The sequence below is a fragment of the Heterodontus francisci genome, chromosome 4 (assembly GCF_036365525.1).
Source record: "Heterodontus francisci isolate sHetFra1 chromosome 4, sHetFra1.hap1, whole genome shotgun sequence".
In the NCBI taxonomy this organism is placed as follows: domain Eukaryota; kingdom Metazoa; phylum Chordata; class Chondrichthyes; order Heterodontiformes; family Heterodontidae; genus Heterodontus; species Heterodontus francisci.
In genome coordinates, this window is record NC_090374.1 from 113,670,980 (window position 1) to 113,690,100 (window position 19,121).

Genomic DNA, 19,121 nt, shown 5'->3' on the forward strand with positions numbered 1-19,121 from the left:
GCAGCAACAGCATTGTCTACCAGTGTCTCTACCTGCCAGAGCTCAGAGAACAATTCATCTAAAAACACTTCATGTGAACCATCCTTCCCATCCCCAATATACCAACAGTCCTACAATCTTTACCACCAGCGCCCTTACTACTACCATTTCATTATCTTCCTTCAATCCAGCCTTATGGCTTTTGCCCTCACTTCACTGCAAATAATAGCACCAACACAAATCCAAAAAACATCAATACTCCAACAATTAATTTCTTTCTGTGTTTAATATTGAACAGGAATGATTCAGAATCACCCTGCATCTGAGAACTTCAGACTGGTAAGTGGATTCAGATGATTTTAAACTCTTCCATACACCATTCCAATTATGTGGGGGCGGGGGGAGGGGAGGGGGCAGGATGGCACAGTTTAAAATCAACTGCATCACCTCAACCCCTTAATCATTATAGTCAATCTTGGATCCATAATCACCTGGTCTGGCAAAAAGAACGCTGCAACTACTGATGATTACAAATTGTCTGTGCACTTCTGATTATTAAGGGTGTTTAGATATAGTATATAATGAGTATTCAAGCATTTAAGGGGTGTGTTCGTCAACCCTGTGAAGTATGTTTGAGATGGGAGGTAAGCCAACAAAATGCTTATTGTGCCACCAGCAGCGCTGTTCAGCTAAAATCAATACATTTGTCTCAATGAGAGGCATCAGTTCTGCCACAATGATAAAATAAGAGGGATTTTTTTGGAACTAGAGAAAGCACCTAACAATGAACAATGCTCTGTTTATAGAAATTGCCTGCCTTTTGTGTGCATGCTCACTCTTTCAGAAACCCATTAGATGGGATGTCCTAGAGGCTGTTTTGAATGAATTTACATCATGACCTAAACTGCAGTCTGTGGCCTATATTAAATGAAAAATAGTCAATGGCTTTCTGGTTATCTTATACGTGTAGTCTCAACATCAATATCACAACAATTATATCTACCTAATTGTGCAACAACATTTGAACTGTAACATGGGGATGCTCAAATAGCTTCCTCAGAGCCTACAAAGGGAATCAAATCAACATTAGCATCTTTTGTTTTCCCACTTTACATAGTGGAAAGTTAAGAACAGAAGGTAATCTCTGTTTATATGGTAATAATACACTTTCAGTTGGATTGTGCATTTACCCAGTGTTGAATGGAGATAAAATTAGGTCTGCTACTGAATTAAGGATAATAGGAAATTAGCATGGAACACTAAGATGCATTCTGCATTCTGAGCATGCTGCTATATGGCAGCAAGACCTGGACAACCTACAGCAGGCATGAGAGAAACAAAGCTCTTTGAACACCTGTTGTCTCCACTGTTTTCTAAATATCAAGTGGGAAGACATAGTTCCTGATATGAAAGTACTTGAGGAAGCTAAGTTGCCAAGTCTAATAAGTTTTCTCAAGCACAGAACCCTCTGGTGGCTTGGTCATCTGTATCAGAAGAAAGATGGACATATTCCAAAGGATTTTTTTTACAGAGAACTTGTAGATTCTGAAAGCCCACTGGACCAAACAAGGCTCAGCTTTTAGGGTTTTGCAGGAGGGACTCAAAAACTTTTCACATTGCTACCATGAGCTGGGAAGATGTGACTTATAAGGAGCCACACTACAGGTGTGTGCTGCATCAGGGAGCCAAAGAAGTTGAGAGAGAGGAAAGAGAAAAGAGCAAAGAGGAAAGTGTATCAGGTTTCAACAGTCACTACTGTGTGGGATTCTTCATCCCATTAATCTGTGATTAATGCCTGTACCGTCTGTGGCAAGGATTGTTGCTGAAGTATTAAATGTTTTTGTCACTCATGATGTTGCAGCATGCACAGTATCTATCACATTTTGAGATGGATGACTGTCATAGCTATTGAATAAAGATGACAAGAATGCCCATGTATGGACAAACTCCGATTTTACACTTCTGGCAGATTTGTGTTTGAGCTACCCTTTGGCACAAGTATGGTTGCATTAGCAGCCCAGTTGCTGGCCTGGTTTAATTTTCAATGCTATTTCCTCCTCCTAATTTGAATAGAGTCCTGCCTCAAGGGAAGCATGCCCAAAGAGCTTGGATTGTTGCAAATTCATTTGCATGGGGTGATGGGAGGCTGGGGTGGTGTGAGGCAGTGTAGTCACAAAATATGATGAGGCAGGAGCTCTTAAAGTGAGGTAGCTTGCCAATAAAGAGAAAGATGTGCTGGTGAAAGAAAAGCAAATAATTGTTCAGAATGGCACAAAGGAGTAACGTGTGCAAAATGGTTTCTTTACACGCTGAAGATTTGGAGGGTCTCCTTCTAGGAAATACACAGGTGTAAGTTGTAAGGAGAGAAGTCATCAGCTGGGACAATGCAGTTACCTAGGTCCTTGACTTCAAATGAGGAGGGGGTTTATTGCTATCAAGAGCAAAGTAAAGGCAATTTAAATGGTCGCAGCAACTAAGAGTAATGAAGGAAAGTATTGGCAAGAAAACCCAGCAAAATGCAAAAATGGCAGTCTACCATGTAAAAACAACTAACTCGTGAAGCAAAATGCAAATGTGAAAAGTATAAAAATTTGCCACAATAACTGAAACAATAATCTCAAGAAGCTCACTTGACCAGGCCAGGATCTGGAGATGCCAATCTGACCATTTTATGGGATAAGACCCTTCCCTGACCTTGTGAAATTCTGCAATGAACCTGATTTCAGTAAAAATTGGCTGTAGAATATGGATTCAGCCTGAATTTTGCTGGAGATTATGCTATTTATTAATTTGTATAAAAATGGGAAACTGATTAAAACATAGCTGGTTTAGGATGGAGTTTTATAGCCTCTTAATATATGTTCAATTTTAAATTACAGGAGCCCACCCACAGATTCTCAGTAATGCTGCTATGCACTTACTAAGAGGCTTAATAATTATACTCCCACACACTCCATAACTCATTCAACAAGTCCCCAATTCACAGACACTCCCAGAAAATTGATAAATAGTTGATATTTTTGTATTTCTCCCTGATTCAGTCTCTTTGTTATTCTCCCTCCTTCATTTACCCTTGTGTTTGCTCTTTTACAGAGCAATGCAATTATCATTTCAGTTCCAGGTTTCCCAACCAATCAGGGAGGGCGGGCAGGATGACACCTTAAGTAGAATGACCTCTACTTGAAGGGACCCTGGCAGAACTTACAATGACAGCAGTGATTGCAGGAAAGAATCCAGTGTGAGGGAGCAAAGACCTGCAGCATTGATGGAAGATGTTGAAAGGCTGTCCCTTGGCTCACAGGGATGCGTTCTGAGGCGGGGTGACACAAAGACAATTTCCCCTGCACTAACTGCCCACCTTTCACACCCCCACCCCCTCGCCAGGGCCTGCCAGTTTGCCCCAGTGACCCACCTCACTCACCTTGGGTCTGGGCCCCACCATTGGGCCTCGGTCCATGGCCTCTTGCAGTGCCAGCAGTGGCCACAGCTCCCAGTGGTTGTTGATGCTCGCCTTTGTTTCGCCTGCCTTCTAATGTCACTTGCTACTTTTCTACCTCCTGTTACCAGCTTTACTTCCTTCCAATTTGAACTACCCCTCAGGTTCCCATCCCCCTGAGAAGCTCATTTAAACCCTCACCAACAGCACTAGTAAATCTCCCTGCGAGGATATTAGTTCTGGTCCTGTTAAGGTGTAGCCCGTTCATCTTGTACAGGTCCCACCTGCCCCAGAAATGGTCCCAATGCCTCCGAAATCTGATGCTCTCCCTCCTACACCAATTCTCCAGGCACTGGGAGTAGTCCTGAGATTGCTGCTCTTGAGGTCTTGCTTTTTAATTTCCTTCCTAACTCCCTAAAATCTGCTTTCAGGATCTCATCCCTCTTCCTAGCTATGTAATTGGCACCAATGTGGGCCTCAACCTCTGGCTGTTCACCCTCCCCCAGAAAGATGTCCTGCAGCCGCTCCATGATATCGTGACCCTGGCACCAGGGAGGCAACACACCATATTGTAGTCAAATTTACTGCTGCAGAAACGCCTGTCTGATCCTCTGACTATCAAATCCCCTTTCACTATTGCTCTTCCATTCCTTTTCTTCCCCTCCTGTGCAGCTGAGCCACCCATGGTGCCACGCACTTTTTTCTGGCTGCACTCCCCTGAGGAACCATCGCCCTCACCAGTATCCAAAATGGAAAACTGATCAGCAAGCAAGATAGACTCAGGGAACTCCTGTACTGCATGCTTGGTTCTCTTGGACTGCCTGGTGGTCATCCATTCCCTCTCTGCCTGCATGCTCCTAACCTGCAGTGTGACCATCTCCCTAAACGTGCTATTCACTTAGTCATCCACCTCGCAGATGCAACAGTGACTCCAGCCACTGCTTGAGTTCCAAAACCCAGAGCGCAAGCTTCTGCAGCCAGTGACACTTGCTGTAGATGTGTTCATCTAGGACCCATGGTGCGTCCATGACTTCACATATACCACAGGATGTACATTCCACCTGGCCGAGCTGACCTGCCATACCGTAACTTTAAAAACTATTGATTACAAGTAGAATAAGTAGAATAACTTACCAGTTACTCACCAATCAGCTTCTTCTCCTGTACTGAAGTAAGAGCCAGCTACTGGAGGCTGAAAATAGGTAGAAAAAGAAAGGAGCACCTCCCTTACCAAACTCCCTCATTCACCAAACTCCTACTTTACACTTTGTGCACTCAAAGCAACACACAGTGGAGATGAAGCATCACAGAGGAAGCTCTGATTTTATATTTTCTGAAAAACAACTGATTTAAGTTTAAGCCAGCTACCTGAGTAATTAGCTGCAGCTATTCCAGAGAGCTTGTATACCCCAGTTTTAAGGCTGGAATAAAACTTAACTTCTCTTAACTTAAGGAGTAACTTTTAGTTAACTGCTAAATTGAAGAAAAAACTAGACTTTAGATAGAAATTAAACCCTTAAAACTCCTTCTCACCAGACTTACTAGCTCTAAGTGCTCCTGTCGTACCTCTCCCATATCGTTGTGGGGTGATTCCTCACTGGGGTCATCAGACAGGTCTGGAGCGGGTATCCCTTGCCCCCATGAGCCAACCGCTGAGGCTGCCTGGTGGAGAGAAGAGCTGCAGAACCCGAGACTGCTGAAGAATGAACTAGTCCTGGCAGCTCCCTGGATACTTGACACACACTTGTGTTATCCTCTTGGGGTCGTCACATACCAGGAAGTGGAAAGAGGGAATCCCCTCCAATTTACAAAGACACCTGGCTGTTCTGATGATGCCTTGATTGCCACATGAGTACAGTCTATGACCCCAGACCTGTGGAAATTCTGCGAGGGAAGCAAAGCCGACTGGCCTCATCCATCTCAAAGTTAATATAGTTGAAAGCCTTCACAAACAAGGCAAAAATGATTAGGTTGATGCAGTTCTGGGCTGCAAACTGTGAGATCCTACATGTCACCAGTTGATCCCTGGAAGGATTCAGACATGAAAAAATTGAGGGCTGTAGTCACCTTGGCAGCCGTGGGCAATGGGTGACCACTTGTTGCTCTTGGGCAGAGGTCTTTAACCAAGAGCCTGCATATATCTGCAACCACCAGCCATGAGAGTCGTAGCCCTCAGAGGCACTGCTGTACAGAGAGGTTGAGGAAACTGACCCTTGGCATATAGGCCCTGTGCTGAGATTACCGCCTCCTTCCGTCCACCTGCGTGTAGCTGTGGAGAAGGCAGAAACTGCTGCTACTGGAGTTTATGCTTCTGTCGCTGTGGCTGCTGAGCTGGGGCACATTGCACCTCCTCCTCAGAGGTCCAACCAGCTGCAGAATATGTAGGCCCCACGTTACAGAGAGGTCTCACAGGCAGTAAGGTGAGATTACCCTCACTGGTATCCAAGCCACTTGATAGAAGTTGCACCAAGTTGCTGTCCCCGCAACAAAATCAGTGATTTTAGGTTGAAAGAACTGCTCCTGTCAGCACAGGTCTCCCACTGTGGCTACCACAGGCTTACCGGGTTCACCTTTCATTCTGTTCATATCAGGTTAGTTTCACTCTATGGGGAGTTTCCACTCTGCACTTGCCTTCTCCACCCTGGTGAGTTGGAGACACAGCGCGGAACCATGTGCTGCTGAGAAAGAAGGATTCGATGCTTAAAAAGGCTCTTACTTGCATTTTAAATGACTACAATTGCTTTCCTGTCAGATCCACGGGGGTTATCTGCTAAACTCGCAAATTGCTCCGGAAAAAGCTGGAAGAGAGTGGGATCACATCTGGATCCTGATCCGATATCAATTTCTGGAAATTTCCCACCTCGCACGCTGCAGAACCTGCCTCCACATGGCTGGGAAAATCCTGTCCAATATTTCAGTCAATGACTGAGTATTTCCAACATTTTCTATAAATAGTATTACAATCTGACTTTAGTGCTGCATGTTTTTGTTTGTAGGTGATATGGAGCTGAGATAAAAGGGCAGTAAATCTTTGACCTTGCTGATACACTCCTGCAACAAGTCTAGCAGGAGTGTGCAGAAAGTGTTGTGAATTAGTCCAGGACCTTCATACGCCTGGTCCCAGTCTTCCCTTGGCAGCTTCTGCCAGGTGTTGTTAGGGGCAAATTCTCTCCTTGCTTCAAACATGTTTAACAACATAAGAAGGGTTGTGGTATAGGAAGGGATTCCCAGTCTGAGGGCTGAATTTTACATGAAGGAAGCAAATTCCATCACCAGGGCTGAAAGCAGGTGGCATGGCCATGCAGGCGGGGAGGGGGGTTGGGGGGCGGTGGTTCACATGCGATATTGTCAGGGCCAGCAGGCAGGGGAGGTGTCCATTGAGACTGCGTGGGCGGGGGTAATTTCTGGAGCAGGAAAGGTTGGCACCATCTTTAAAAGCCAACCAGCAGCACAAGAGAGAGCAGTGAGAGAGCCTTGGCAACAGTACAAATGGAGGTTTTGGCCAAAAATCAATCAAGCGTCACCCCAAGATTCAGCGATGCCTCTCTGGAGGTACTCCTCCAGGCTGTAAGGGAACTCAGGGAAGTCATGTTCCTCCAGGGCAGCAGGAAGAGACCAACATGGCAGACCAAGCAGGCCTGGATAGAGGTTGCAGAGGAGGTCAGCAGCAGTGGGGTTGTCCCTCATACCTGGATGCATTGCTGAGAAAGGATCAATGGCCTGCTGCTTTCTGACAAGGGGAGAGCCACACATAACATGAAGCTTGCAGCTTTAAAGGTGACAGAAGTTGAATAAGAGATAGGCTGTCAGATGCATGTCAGGTTCTCTGTGCAGGACACCATCAGCTGTCAGGCAGAGGTGACTCCTGCTGATTGGCTGCCTACAGGAAACATGCCTGTGGCACCATGATGGACAGTTCGGCTGCCACCAACATAGGAGTCATGCTTCTCTTTGATGGTTGATGGTTTGATGGTTGAGTAACAATGGGAATGTATATGCTTGCAGGAGAAGAGAGCTCATAATGCACGGGAAATATCAAGAACCGGAGGCGATGTGCCCGACATGGCCATCCACACTCACATGGAGGAAGAGGCGTTGGAGCTGTTTGGAATGGAGGCAGGCAAAGATATCGCAGATGACGAGATGAATGTGGAGCCCCGAGAGAGTAAGTGACCTAATGCATGGGTACAAGAGACCCTCTGGTGAGCAGAAAGTATTGTGCCCACCTGTGCACCACTGCTCACATAGAGCTCCAGATGATGAGTAGTTAGAAGGATGTGTTGGAAAGTGCTTGGCCTTTTGTCAGTCTTATCCTCCTTGCAGGTCATAGACAAGAATGGCCAGCCACCAAGCCTGAGTGACAGTCTCACACTTCTGAGGTGGAGGAGACCTCAAAGGATGCACTGTCACATTATTCCTCCGCATCCTCCACCAGTGCAGATAGTTTCACATCAGTGGGTCATCATGCGCAGTTAGTGACAGGCCTGAGCGTCCGATGGAAGCAGTGACAACTGAAGCCACTCACACTCGGAGGACTGTGGGAGAGCCTAGTGATGCTCAGCTTCTGGCTGATGACATGCCTTTGGAATCATCAACAAGGTGGCAGATGCTGAAGCTGCAGCATGAGGTGCAGGAATATCTGGCGGAGCTTCCAGAGGCTCTGTACACCCGTGCGCGGACATTAGAAGAGTCTATCCAGGTCTTGAGTGCTGCCATTTCTCTGGCATGTGTGCACGTGGCTTCCTCCATCGAGAGATTGGCGACCCTCATTGAGAGTCATATTCAGCATACCACCCAGTCGATGCTGGAGGTGTGTGCGGACCTGCATACCATTGCAACCTCCATGAGCTCTGTGGAGCAATGGCAGGGTGAGAGAGGGACGAGACACCTGGAGCCAACGCTAGGACCTCGGACTCCCCAGGTGAGCAGGGAGGGCCAAGTGTGCCCTGGAAGGACGAAGCAGCAGCTCTCTGCAGCATTGGAGAGCTCCTCTCAGAGCATTCCTGGTATGGACAGTGGCTCTTCAACCCCTCTGACTGTGACACCAACACCAGCATCTCACAACGCCTGCACCTGTGGAGGACACCCTCAATATGCTGGGACCCTCCCGGCATCAGGCAGCTAGCAGACGATTGCATGGTCCTCAAAAGCCATGCAGCAGAAAGGTCAGCAGCCTGCCTCCACCTCCGCTGACAGTGCCTGCTTGAAAAGTCCACCTCATTGCACTTGGGTTTCAAGGGGTTAGATCCTGATGTTTATCTCACCTTGATCTGTATTTGTCTTAAATGATTTGTGAAATTGCACACCACTGAGATAATCCTTTACTTTTTTAAACACTGCCTGGCCATTAACAGTTTGCTGGATACCACAAAGAGTGTGATTCTAATGAGCACACCGAATGAGGTCACACAGCATTTCCGATGCTGTTGCCGCATGTGATGACGGGTCCAGGGAAATGGTAAGGGCATTCAAGGAAATGGCAAGAGTGCTGTAGAAGGTGGAAGATATATTGGATTGACTGGCTGTGTAAGGCTCATGTGAAATGTGCCTACATTAGCGAGTTGCGAGCCTCCCTTGCACGTCTCTCATGGCACGTTGCCTGCTGTCCCTCGGGGTCTCCATCCTATTGTATCTGATCACCATCCCCCTCTATATCCTCATTCTTGGAGCAGGCACCAGACTCCAGGATGTCTTCATTGTTCAAAGCTTTTCCCCTCTATAGCACCAGCTTGTGCAGAGAACAGCGCCCCACCATGATACACGGGACCCTTGCTGAGACATACTGAAGGGTTCCATCAGATCTATCCAGGCATCAGTACCACATCTTTAGAAGACCTATGACCTACTTGATGGTCCCTTGCATTGTCCCATGGCAACTATTGTAACTCTCCTCTGCATCTGTGCTTGGGTTCCTTACAGACATAAGTAGCCATCATTCCGGTAGGTAGCTCTTGCCATCCTGGAGGATATATTTGTGTGCCCTGCTATGGCCTCCTCCATCCTGCTCCCTTTCACACTTATGATCCTGGTGCTCCTCTGGTTGCTGCCACCCTGCTGTCTGTGGCTGCAGCTCTGTCCCTATCTGATGCTCCTCCTCACTGGAGATCTCGAAGCCTGAGTGAATGAGGCCCATGGCAACACTCAGCTACACACAGTTCTCAGGGCCTGCCACCTCCCCCCCTTGTCCTCCATCCTTGAAGGCACGTAGGGGTGGGGGGAGCAGGTGCAGTCTGAAAAGATCAGACATCTGGGACTGCCTTCATATATAAGCGTCATGGCAACTTCCCAGGAATCTTGCACAGACCTGAAGGATCTATTTGTGGTGGTCGCAGACCAGTTGTATATTTAGCAAGTGGGAGCTCTTCCTGTTGATGAAGGCTGCTGGCTGATCTGTGGGAGCCTTGATGGCCACAAGCGTGCAGTCGATGACACCCGCACCTGGGGAATCCAACAATGGCCCCAAATCCTATGACCATCTCAGCCTGACTGTCTGGATCAGTGCAAAACTGCACATACTAGCCGGCCCTCTTAAACTGGGAGATTCCACAGACATCCTCAAAGATCACTGGAATGATCCGGAGGCATAGAAATTCAGCACCATGGTAACCTTCAATTTGACAGGCATTGTGTGCCCACCCCTCCCCATAGGGCTCAGCTCATCCATTATGGCACACAGCCCAGTGACTGCCTCCGTAGAGGTGCAGTCTTCGTCGACACTGCTGCTCTGGCATTTGCAGGAAGTTGAACCGCTGACGGTAGACCCTCTCTGGGGTATTGTTATCTGTGTGAAAGAGGCTGGTTGTGTTCCTCACTGTGCCCTCCTCCACCCTGCCCCCTTTCAGACTTATGATTCTGGTGCCCCTCTGGTTACTGCCGCCCTGCTGCCTGTGGCTGCAGCTCTCTCCTTCTCTGATGCTCCTCCTCACTGGAGGTCTCAAAGCCTGAGTGAATGAGGCCCATAGCAAATAGCTGCACTCAGTTCTCAGTGCATCCCAACCCAACCCCCCTACACCTCCCCGCCACTTGCTCTATACATACAGGTGCCAAATCCAAGTGGGCACTTAAGTGGAATGCCCTTGCTGTGCAGGGCAAGTTTTCCCCTGTTCCTCATTGTTACCTCCGCTATCCACCCAGCTTCACCCTCTCTGCTAAGATGTGCTACCACTTACAATAGCTGCAAACTGCAGCCAACAGTGATATCCTGCTACGCACCTGCCTCCTTATAGCTGGCGAGGCTCTGAAACACAGTTGTTCTCATGCACCCATTAAAAATTTAGAATAACCTGGTAAAATTGCTGTTAATTGCCTGTTTAACAGGCGTAATTACCTGCCCACCACTTTCTAGTGCGACTTCCTACCTCCAGCCTGGCCGCCTTTGGTAATATCCAGTCATGACTGGAAAGCGTTGGATTCCCTCCCAACGCTTTCTGCCTCAATTTTACCACTCCTCCTGCTTCCCTGCCTGCCTCCAATGGGCTGGTAAAATTCAGGTCTGAGTTTCCTCAGCCCAAGCCAGGAGAGCCAAAGATGGGCTAGTACACTGAAAGCAGATATACTGGCCTGCTGAACAGCGGAGGTGTGGGTGGAGGTGGTGGCAGTGGGACAAGACTGCTTTGTGGTCTGAATCACCCCAAAAAAGTTTGAAGTTTTAAACTTTTTCTCATAGAGAAAAAAGTCTTCTTTTGCTGCAGTTTGTGGCCTCCCTCCTATGGCAGATACCCAGACTGTGGCCCTAGTGGTTAATTAGGTGACCTCCCATGATGCAAATAATAGAATGCATCATTTCCTGTCATTTGTTCCAGCAATACCATTGAGTTTCAACAGTGCATTTTCTGCAATGGCTTCACTTACTGTGTCCACTTGGTCACTTCTGACATGATTTAATGTTCTATCCTTGTCCACCTCTTATTCCATATCTATATGCTGCTGCTCGGGGCTGAAAATCCTCCGCCCTGCTCTAGGTGAAGGTGGTGTTGAGCTCTGCTGATGACTTGAAGGAATATCCAGGGTCGGCAACATTAACCCAATGTCAGTGTCACCTAATCACATGCTCATACCACTGATCCACTAGAGGAAGAGGTAAGAACAGCAGCACTGCAGGACCACTTCACAGGGACAGCTGAAAGCCCCTCTTCCAAAGGGCAAAGAACACAGCTGCATGGCTCCATTATGGAATATGTAACCTCTATTTCTGGTGTCTCCAGCCTGGGACCAGAGACTGCCCACTTCCACCCATTAGCTGATCTACATACCAGGTGCAGCAGGTGTCCAGATCGCTGGGCAATTGGGAGACTAGGGCAAAAGAAATTCTTGGTATGGGAAATTCTTCCCCTCTGTTTTCCCATTCCAACATCATGCACAATGTTTGAATCAGACTGGTCCATTAGAAATTAGCTAGCTGGGCTGGGACTCACGAGACCTGGTGTCACCCAGTTTTGCTCCGCTACCACTGCATTCCCAGCTTACTTACATTAGGACTGTAACTCTGGCCTGAAAGAAAATTGGGGTCTATCTGTACAGTGAGTAGCTGGGGGACGGGGAGGGGTCACTTTCCAAATGTATTACCAATAACATCTACTTTTAACTCTTCACCACCACCTTTGGTTCCATGATTGTCATTGTGTTGTCCAACTGCCTGCCCAAAATCAAGCTGTGGCTGAGCCAGAACTTGCTGCACCTGAAGACCTGGCAAGACTGAAGCTATCCTATTTGTCTTCTGCCAGAAACTCCATGCCTTAACCATTATCATATCCTCACTCCTGATGCTTTGTCAGGTTTGGTTCTATCCTGAACTGAGCTTCAAATCCCATAGCAATCCATGACCAAGACCAACTGTTCTCATCTTCAAAATATCACATTGTCTCCATTCTACCTAACTGCCACTGTTGCTGAAATCATTAATCACATCTTTATCACATTCAAATTTGAATTTTTTAATGCTTTCCTTGTTGTCCTCCCAAGCTCCAATCTACAAAAACTTCAACTCCTTCAAAACTCCACCATTCATATTCTAACCTGCAGTATGTTTCACTCATCTTTCATCCCCATCTTCTGACCAACATTTTCTCCTTGACATGCTTACAATATGGGCTTTCTGTTCTAAACTGCAAAGTCACTTACCTTTCCTGTGGTAGTATAATGAGGGAGGGGAGCACACAATAGACCAGAAACAGGGAGACTGAAGGTGTGGGCAGAGACATAGGTTTTGAAAGAGGTTCTTGACACAGGAAAGAGAAGTCACGGAGGGATTTGTAGACAAACATGACAATTTTGAAGTTCAGTGCACCAAGAGACAGGGTAGTCGAGCCTGCAATTAAAACAGAAAGGAAACTATGAAGTTATAAGGGGCAAGTTAGCTATGGTGGATTGGGAAAATACATTAAAAGGTTTGACAATAGACAGGCAATGGCTAGCATTTAAAGAAGTATTACATGGTTTACAACAAATATACGTTCCTGTAAGACATAAAAACGCAACAGGAAAGGTGAATCAACCGTGGCTAACAAAAGAAGTTAAGGATTGCATTGTGTCAAACGAAGTGGCTTATAAGGTCGACAGAAAAAGTGGTAAGCCCGAAGATTGGGAGCAATTTAGAGTCCAACAAAGGAGGACCAAGAAACTGATAAAGAAAGGGAAAAGAGATGATGAATGTAAGCAAGCTAGAAATATAAAGGCGAACTATAAAAGCTTCTTTAGGTATGTGAGAAGGAAACGATTAGCAAGGATGAATGTGGGTCCATTGCAGGCGGAGACAGGAGAATTTGTGGTGGAGAATAAGGAAATGGCATAGAGCCTAAACAATTATTTTGTGTCTGTCTTCACAGAGGAAGACACATAAAATCTCCCAGAAATACTAGGGAACCAAGTGACATATAAAAATGAGGAACTGAAAGTAATTAATATCAATAAAGAGGTAGTACTGGTAAAATTAATTGGATTGAAAGTTGATAAATCCCCTGGACCAGATGAGCTATATCCCAGAGTATTGAAGGAAGTAACAAATATAACCCCACTATTTAAGAAGGGAGCGAGAGAGAAAACAGAGAACTACAGACCTGTTAGTTTGACCTCAGTAGTAGGGAAAATGTTAGAATGTTAGGATGAATTAACTGGACTCTTGGGAAATAATGATATGATTGGGCAGAGTCAACATGGATTTGTGGGAGGGAAATCATGTTTGACAAACTTGTTGGAGTTTTTTGAGGCTGTTACTTGTAGCATAGCTAAAGGAGAACTAGTGGATATGGTGTCTTTGGATTTTCAGAAGGCTTTTGATAAGGTCCCAACAGGAGCTTAGTAAACAAAATTAGAGCACATGGGATTGGGGGTAATATACTGCAATGGATTGAGAATTCATTAACAAACAAAAAGCAGAGAGTAGGAATAAATAGGTCATTTTCAGGATCGCAGGTTGTTTCTAATGGGGTACCACAAGGATCAGTGCTTGGGCCACAGCTGTTTACAATCTATATAAATGATTTGGAAATGGGAACCAATATTTCCAAATTTGCAGATGACACAAAACTAGGAGTGAATATAAGTTGTGAGGACGTTGCAAGGAGACTTCAAGGGGATTTGCACAGTCTAAGTGAATGGGCAAGAACATGGAATATAATGTGAATAAGTGTGAAGTGATTCACTTTGGTAGAAAAAACAGAAAGGCAGAGTATTTCTTAAATGGTGAGAGTTTGGGATGTGTTGATGTTCAAAGAGACCTGGATGTCCTTGTTCATGAGTCACTAAAAGCTAGTATGCAGGTGCAGCAAGCAATTAAGAAGGCAAATGGTATGTTGGCCTTCAACACAATAGAATTTGAGTACAGGAATAAAGATGTATTGTTTCAATTGTATAAAAGCCTGGTGAGACCGCACCTGGAGTATTATGTACAGTTTTGGTCTACTTATCTAAGGAAGGATCTACTTGCCATAGAGGGAATGCAACAAAGGTTCACTAGACTAATCCCTGGGATGGCGGCATTGTCTTATGAGGAAAGATTGCAGAAACTGGCCTGTATTCTGTAGCGTTTGGAAGAATGAGAGGTGATCTCATTGAAACTTACAAAATTCTTACAGGGCGTGACGGGGTGGATGTGGATAGGATGTTTCCCCTGGCTGGTGAGTCTAGAACAAGGGATCACAGTCTCTGAATAAGGGGCAGGCCATTTAAGATTGAGATGAGGAAGAATTTCTTTACTCAAAAGGGTAGTGAATCTGTGGAATTCTCTACCCCAAAGGGCTGTGGAAGCTCAATCATTGAGCATGTTAAAGACAGAGATAAATAGATTTCTGAATACTAATGACATCAAGGGATAGAGGGGAAAAATGGCATAGAGGTAGATGATCACCCATGATCTGTTTGAATGGCGGAGCAGATTCGATGGGCCAAATTGCCTACTCCTGTCCTGATCCTATGATCCTATCCTGGAAATACTGAGCAGATCTGACAGCATCAGTGACAGTTCTGATGAAAGATCACATACCTGAAACTCTGTTTATCTCTCCACAAATGCTGTCCGACCTGCTGAGTATTTCCAGGACTTTCTGTTTTTATTTCAGGTTTCCAGCATCTGCATTATTTTGTTTTTACTTTATCTGCAGCCAGATTTCCACACACTGTTGAATTTTCGGCCTAAACCTTTCCACCTAGATACATCTTTCCTCACTTTGAATAATCTCCTTAAAGTCTATCTATTCTACCAAGTCACCTCCAAGAGGAGTCATGGTCAATGTTATTCTTGTGGTTTACATTTTGTTGTGCATGTCTTTGGAGGGGTTGCACTTTATGTTTATCAGGTTAACAGATAACAAGTGGCAAAGAATTCCTTCTGCTACACTAATGTGATTTAGATTTAGATTTAGAGACACAGCACTGAAACAGGCCCTCCGGCCCACCGAGTCTGTGCCGACCATTAACCACCCATTTATACTAATCCTACACTAATCCCATATTCCTACCACATCCTCACCTGTTCCTATATTCCCCTACCACCTACCTATACTAGGGGCAATTTATAATGGCCAATTTACCTATCAACCTGCAAGTCTTTGGCTTGTGGGAGGAAACTGGAGCACCCGGAGGAAACCCACGCAGACACAGGGAGAACTTGCAAACTCCACCCAGAATTGAACCCGGGTCGCTGGAGCTGTGAGGCTGCGGTGCTAACCACTGCGCCACTGTGCCGCCATTGGTATCATTTATTTCCCTAACAGCCATTCCTACAGCATATCTGAGGACTAACTTAGTATCAATCAATGCTGTATTATGGCTAGTTTTCTAGCTTGGACTTATGTACACTAAACTGCACAAAAATATTGCACTCAAAACCCTTACAGAAGCGAAACGGGGTCCTCATTCCATTTTTTTGCTTAGAACCTAAGCAAAGGAAGGGCAGTTTTTTCAAAACCACTAAACTACCCAGTCCTCCGTGTTCACACTTCTTATTTTCTTCAATATAAAGACATTCTGATACAGGATCAGTCATTAGAATTAGTAGGATTTCCATGCAGCAGTGATATGGAGTCTGATATAGCATATGAAAATGCAATAGGGATATTAAGACAACATAAATCAGTATGGCCTTTAACACTTGTTTTATTTTCCTTTAAGACCATCTATCATCATAATAATTAGACTATAGGTCAGGCAATTCACACGCTATGCACATTCCAATACTCCTTTTAGGGATCCAAAAAGAAAGAGAGAAAAGTGATGATAAGCAAAACACGGGTAGAAGGTGGAGGACAGGGGAAGTGCAGCAAAGCGATAAGATGAATCTTATGCTTGAGTCTTGAATCTGACTCCTCAGCTTTGAACTTACCAGATGTCTTTGCTTCTTGTCTACAAATGAGTTTTGTGCACTAATTTCTGCATAGGTTTTAAATTTTCAGCTGACCAATAAACTTTAAACCATTAATATCTCTGACGCCTTTAACATAACTGCCATGGAATCTTGTGGCTTGCAAACACTGAGCTAATCAATAAATTGTGGTCATGTGAAGGCAGTCTAGTTATTTTTGTGAAGTTGATGGCCAGGATTAACATTAGTTGGGTATTATTTATTGATGGTCATTAAGAAATATTGATATTAGGTTCCTGTTGGCCGACGAAAACAAATAAATGCATAAATAAACAGATGGTCATTTTTCACTAAGTTGACAAATCATTCATGTATATTGGTGAAAATAAATGGGGGAAAATTTACACATTCATGCTAACACGGTTCTGTGAATCATCTGTATATTCTTTCTTCCCAAGCAATAAAATTAAAAAGTTTAAGCTTCAATCTTCAAATCGACCTTTTAAATCCCTTGAATCTGCCATCATTAAGAAGGCCGGCATGGATCAGGACATTTGTTCTATTTATGATGGATAATTCCAGGACACAGAACTCTTAAATATATGAAGGTGCTCACCAAGCTGAAAAGTACAAAGAACAAAGAAAATTACAGCACAGGAACAGGCCCTTCGGCCCTCCAAGCCTGCGCCGATCCAGATCCTCTATCTAAACATGTCGCCTATTTTCTAAGGGTCTGTATCTCTTTGCTTCCTGCCCATTCATGTATCTGTCTAGATACATCTTAAAAGACGCCATCGTGCCCGCATCTACCACCTCCACTGGCAACGCGTTCCAGGCACCCACCACCCTCTGTGTAAAGAACTTTCCACGCATATCCCCCCTAAACTTTTCCCCTTTCACTTTGAACTCGTGTCCTCTAGTAATTGAATCCCCCACTCTGGGAAAAAGCCTCTTGCTATCCACCCTGTCTATACCTCTCATGATTTTGTACACCTCAATCAGGTCCCCCCTCAACCTCCGTCTTTCTAATGAAAATAATCCTAATCTACTCAACCTCTCTTCATAGCTAGCGCCCTCCATACCAGGCAACATCCTGGTGAACCTCCTCTGCACCCTCTCCAAAGCATCCACATCCTTTTGGTAATGTGGCGACCAGAACTGCACGCAGTATTCCAAATGTGGCCGAACCAAAGTCCTATACAACTGTAACATGACCTTCCAACTCTTGTACTCAATACCCCGTCCGATGAAGGAAAGCATGCCGTATGCCTTCTTGGCCACTCTATTGACCTGCGTTGCCACCTTCAGGGAACAGTGGAGCTGAACACCCAAATCTCTCTGGACATCAATTTTCCCCAGGACTTTTCCATTTACTGTATAGTTCACTCTTGAATTGGATCTTCCAAAATGCATCACCTCGCATTTGCCCTGATTGAACTCCATCTGCCATTTCTCTGCCCAACTCTCCAATCTATCTATATTCTGCTGTATTCTCTGACAGTCCCCTTCACTATCTGCTCCTCCACCAATCTTAGTGTCGTCTGCAAACTTGCTAATCAGTCCACCTATACTTTCCTCCAAATCATTAATGTATCTCACAAACAACAGTGGTCCCAGCATGGATCCCTGTGGAACACCACTGGTCACACGTCTCCATTTTGAGAAACTCCCTTCTACTGCTACTCTCTGTCTCCTGTTGCCCAGCCAGTTCTTTATCCATCTAGCGAGTACACCTTGGACCCCATGCGCCTTCACTTTCTCCATCAGCCTGCCATGGGGAACCTTATCAAACGCCTTCCTGAAGTCCATGTATATGACATCGACAGCCCTTCCCTCATCAATCAACTTTGACACTTCCTCAAAGAATTCTATTAAGTTGGTAAGACATGACCTTCCCTGCACAAAACCATGTTGCCTATCACTGATAAGCCCATTTTCTTCCAAATGGGAATAGATCCTATCCCTCAGTATCTTCTCCAGCAGCTTCCCTACCACTGACGTCAGGCTCACCGGTCTATAATTACCTGGATTATCCCTGCTACCCTTCTTAAACAAGGGGACAACATTAGCAATTCTCCAGTCCTCCGGGACGTCACCCGTGTTTAAGGATGCTGCAAAGATATCTGTTAAGGCCCCAGCTATTTCCTCTCTCGCTTCCCTCAGTAACCTGGGATAGATCCCATCCGGACCTGGGGACTTGTCCACCTTAATGCCCTTTAGAATACCCAACACTTCCTCCCTCCTTATGCCGACTTGACCTAGAGTAATCAAACATCTGTTCCTAACCTCAACATCCGTCATGTCCCTCTCCTCGGTGAATACCGATGCAAAGTACTTGTTTAGAATCTCACCCATTTTCTCTGAGTCCAAGCATAACATTCCTCCTTTGTCCTTTAGTGGGCCAATCCTTTCTCTAGTTACCCTCTTTCTCCTTATATATGAATAAAAGGCTTTGGGATTTTCTTTAACCCTGTTTGCTAAAGATATTTCATGACCCCTTTTAGCCCTCTTAATTCCTCGTTTCAGATTGGTCCTACATTCCCGATATTCTTTCAAAGCTTCGTCTTTCATCAGCCGCCTGGACCTTATGTATGCTTCCTTTTTCCTCTTAGCTAGTCTCACAATTTCACCTGTCATCCATGGTTCCCTAATCTTGCCATTTCTATCCCTCATTTTCACAGGAACATGTCTCTCCTGCACGCTAATCAACCTCTCTTTAAAAGCCTCCCACATATCAAAAGTGGATTTACCTTCAAACAGCTGCTCCCAATCTACATTCCCCAGCTCCTGCCGAATTTTGGTATAGTTGGCCTTCCCCCAATTTAGCACTCTTCCTTTAGGACCACTCTCGTCTTTGTCCATGAGTATTTTAAAGCTTACGGAATTGTGATCACTATTCCCAAAGTAGTC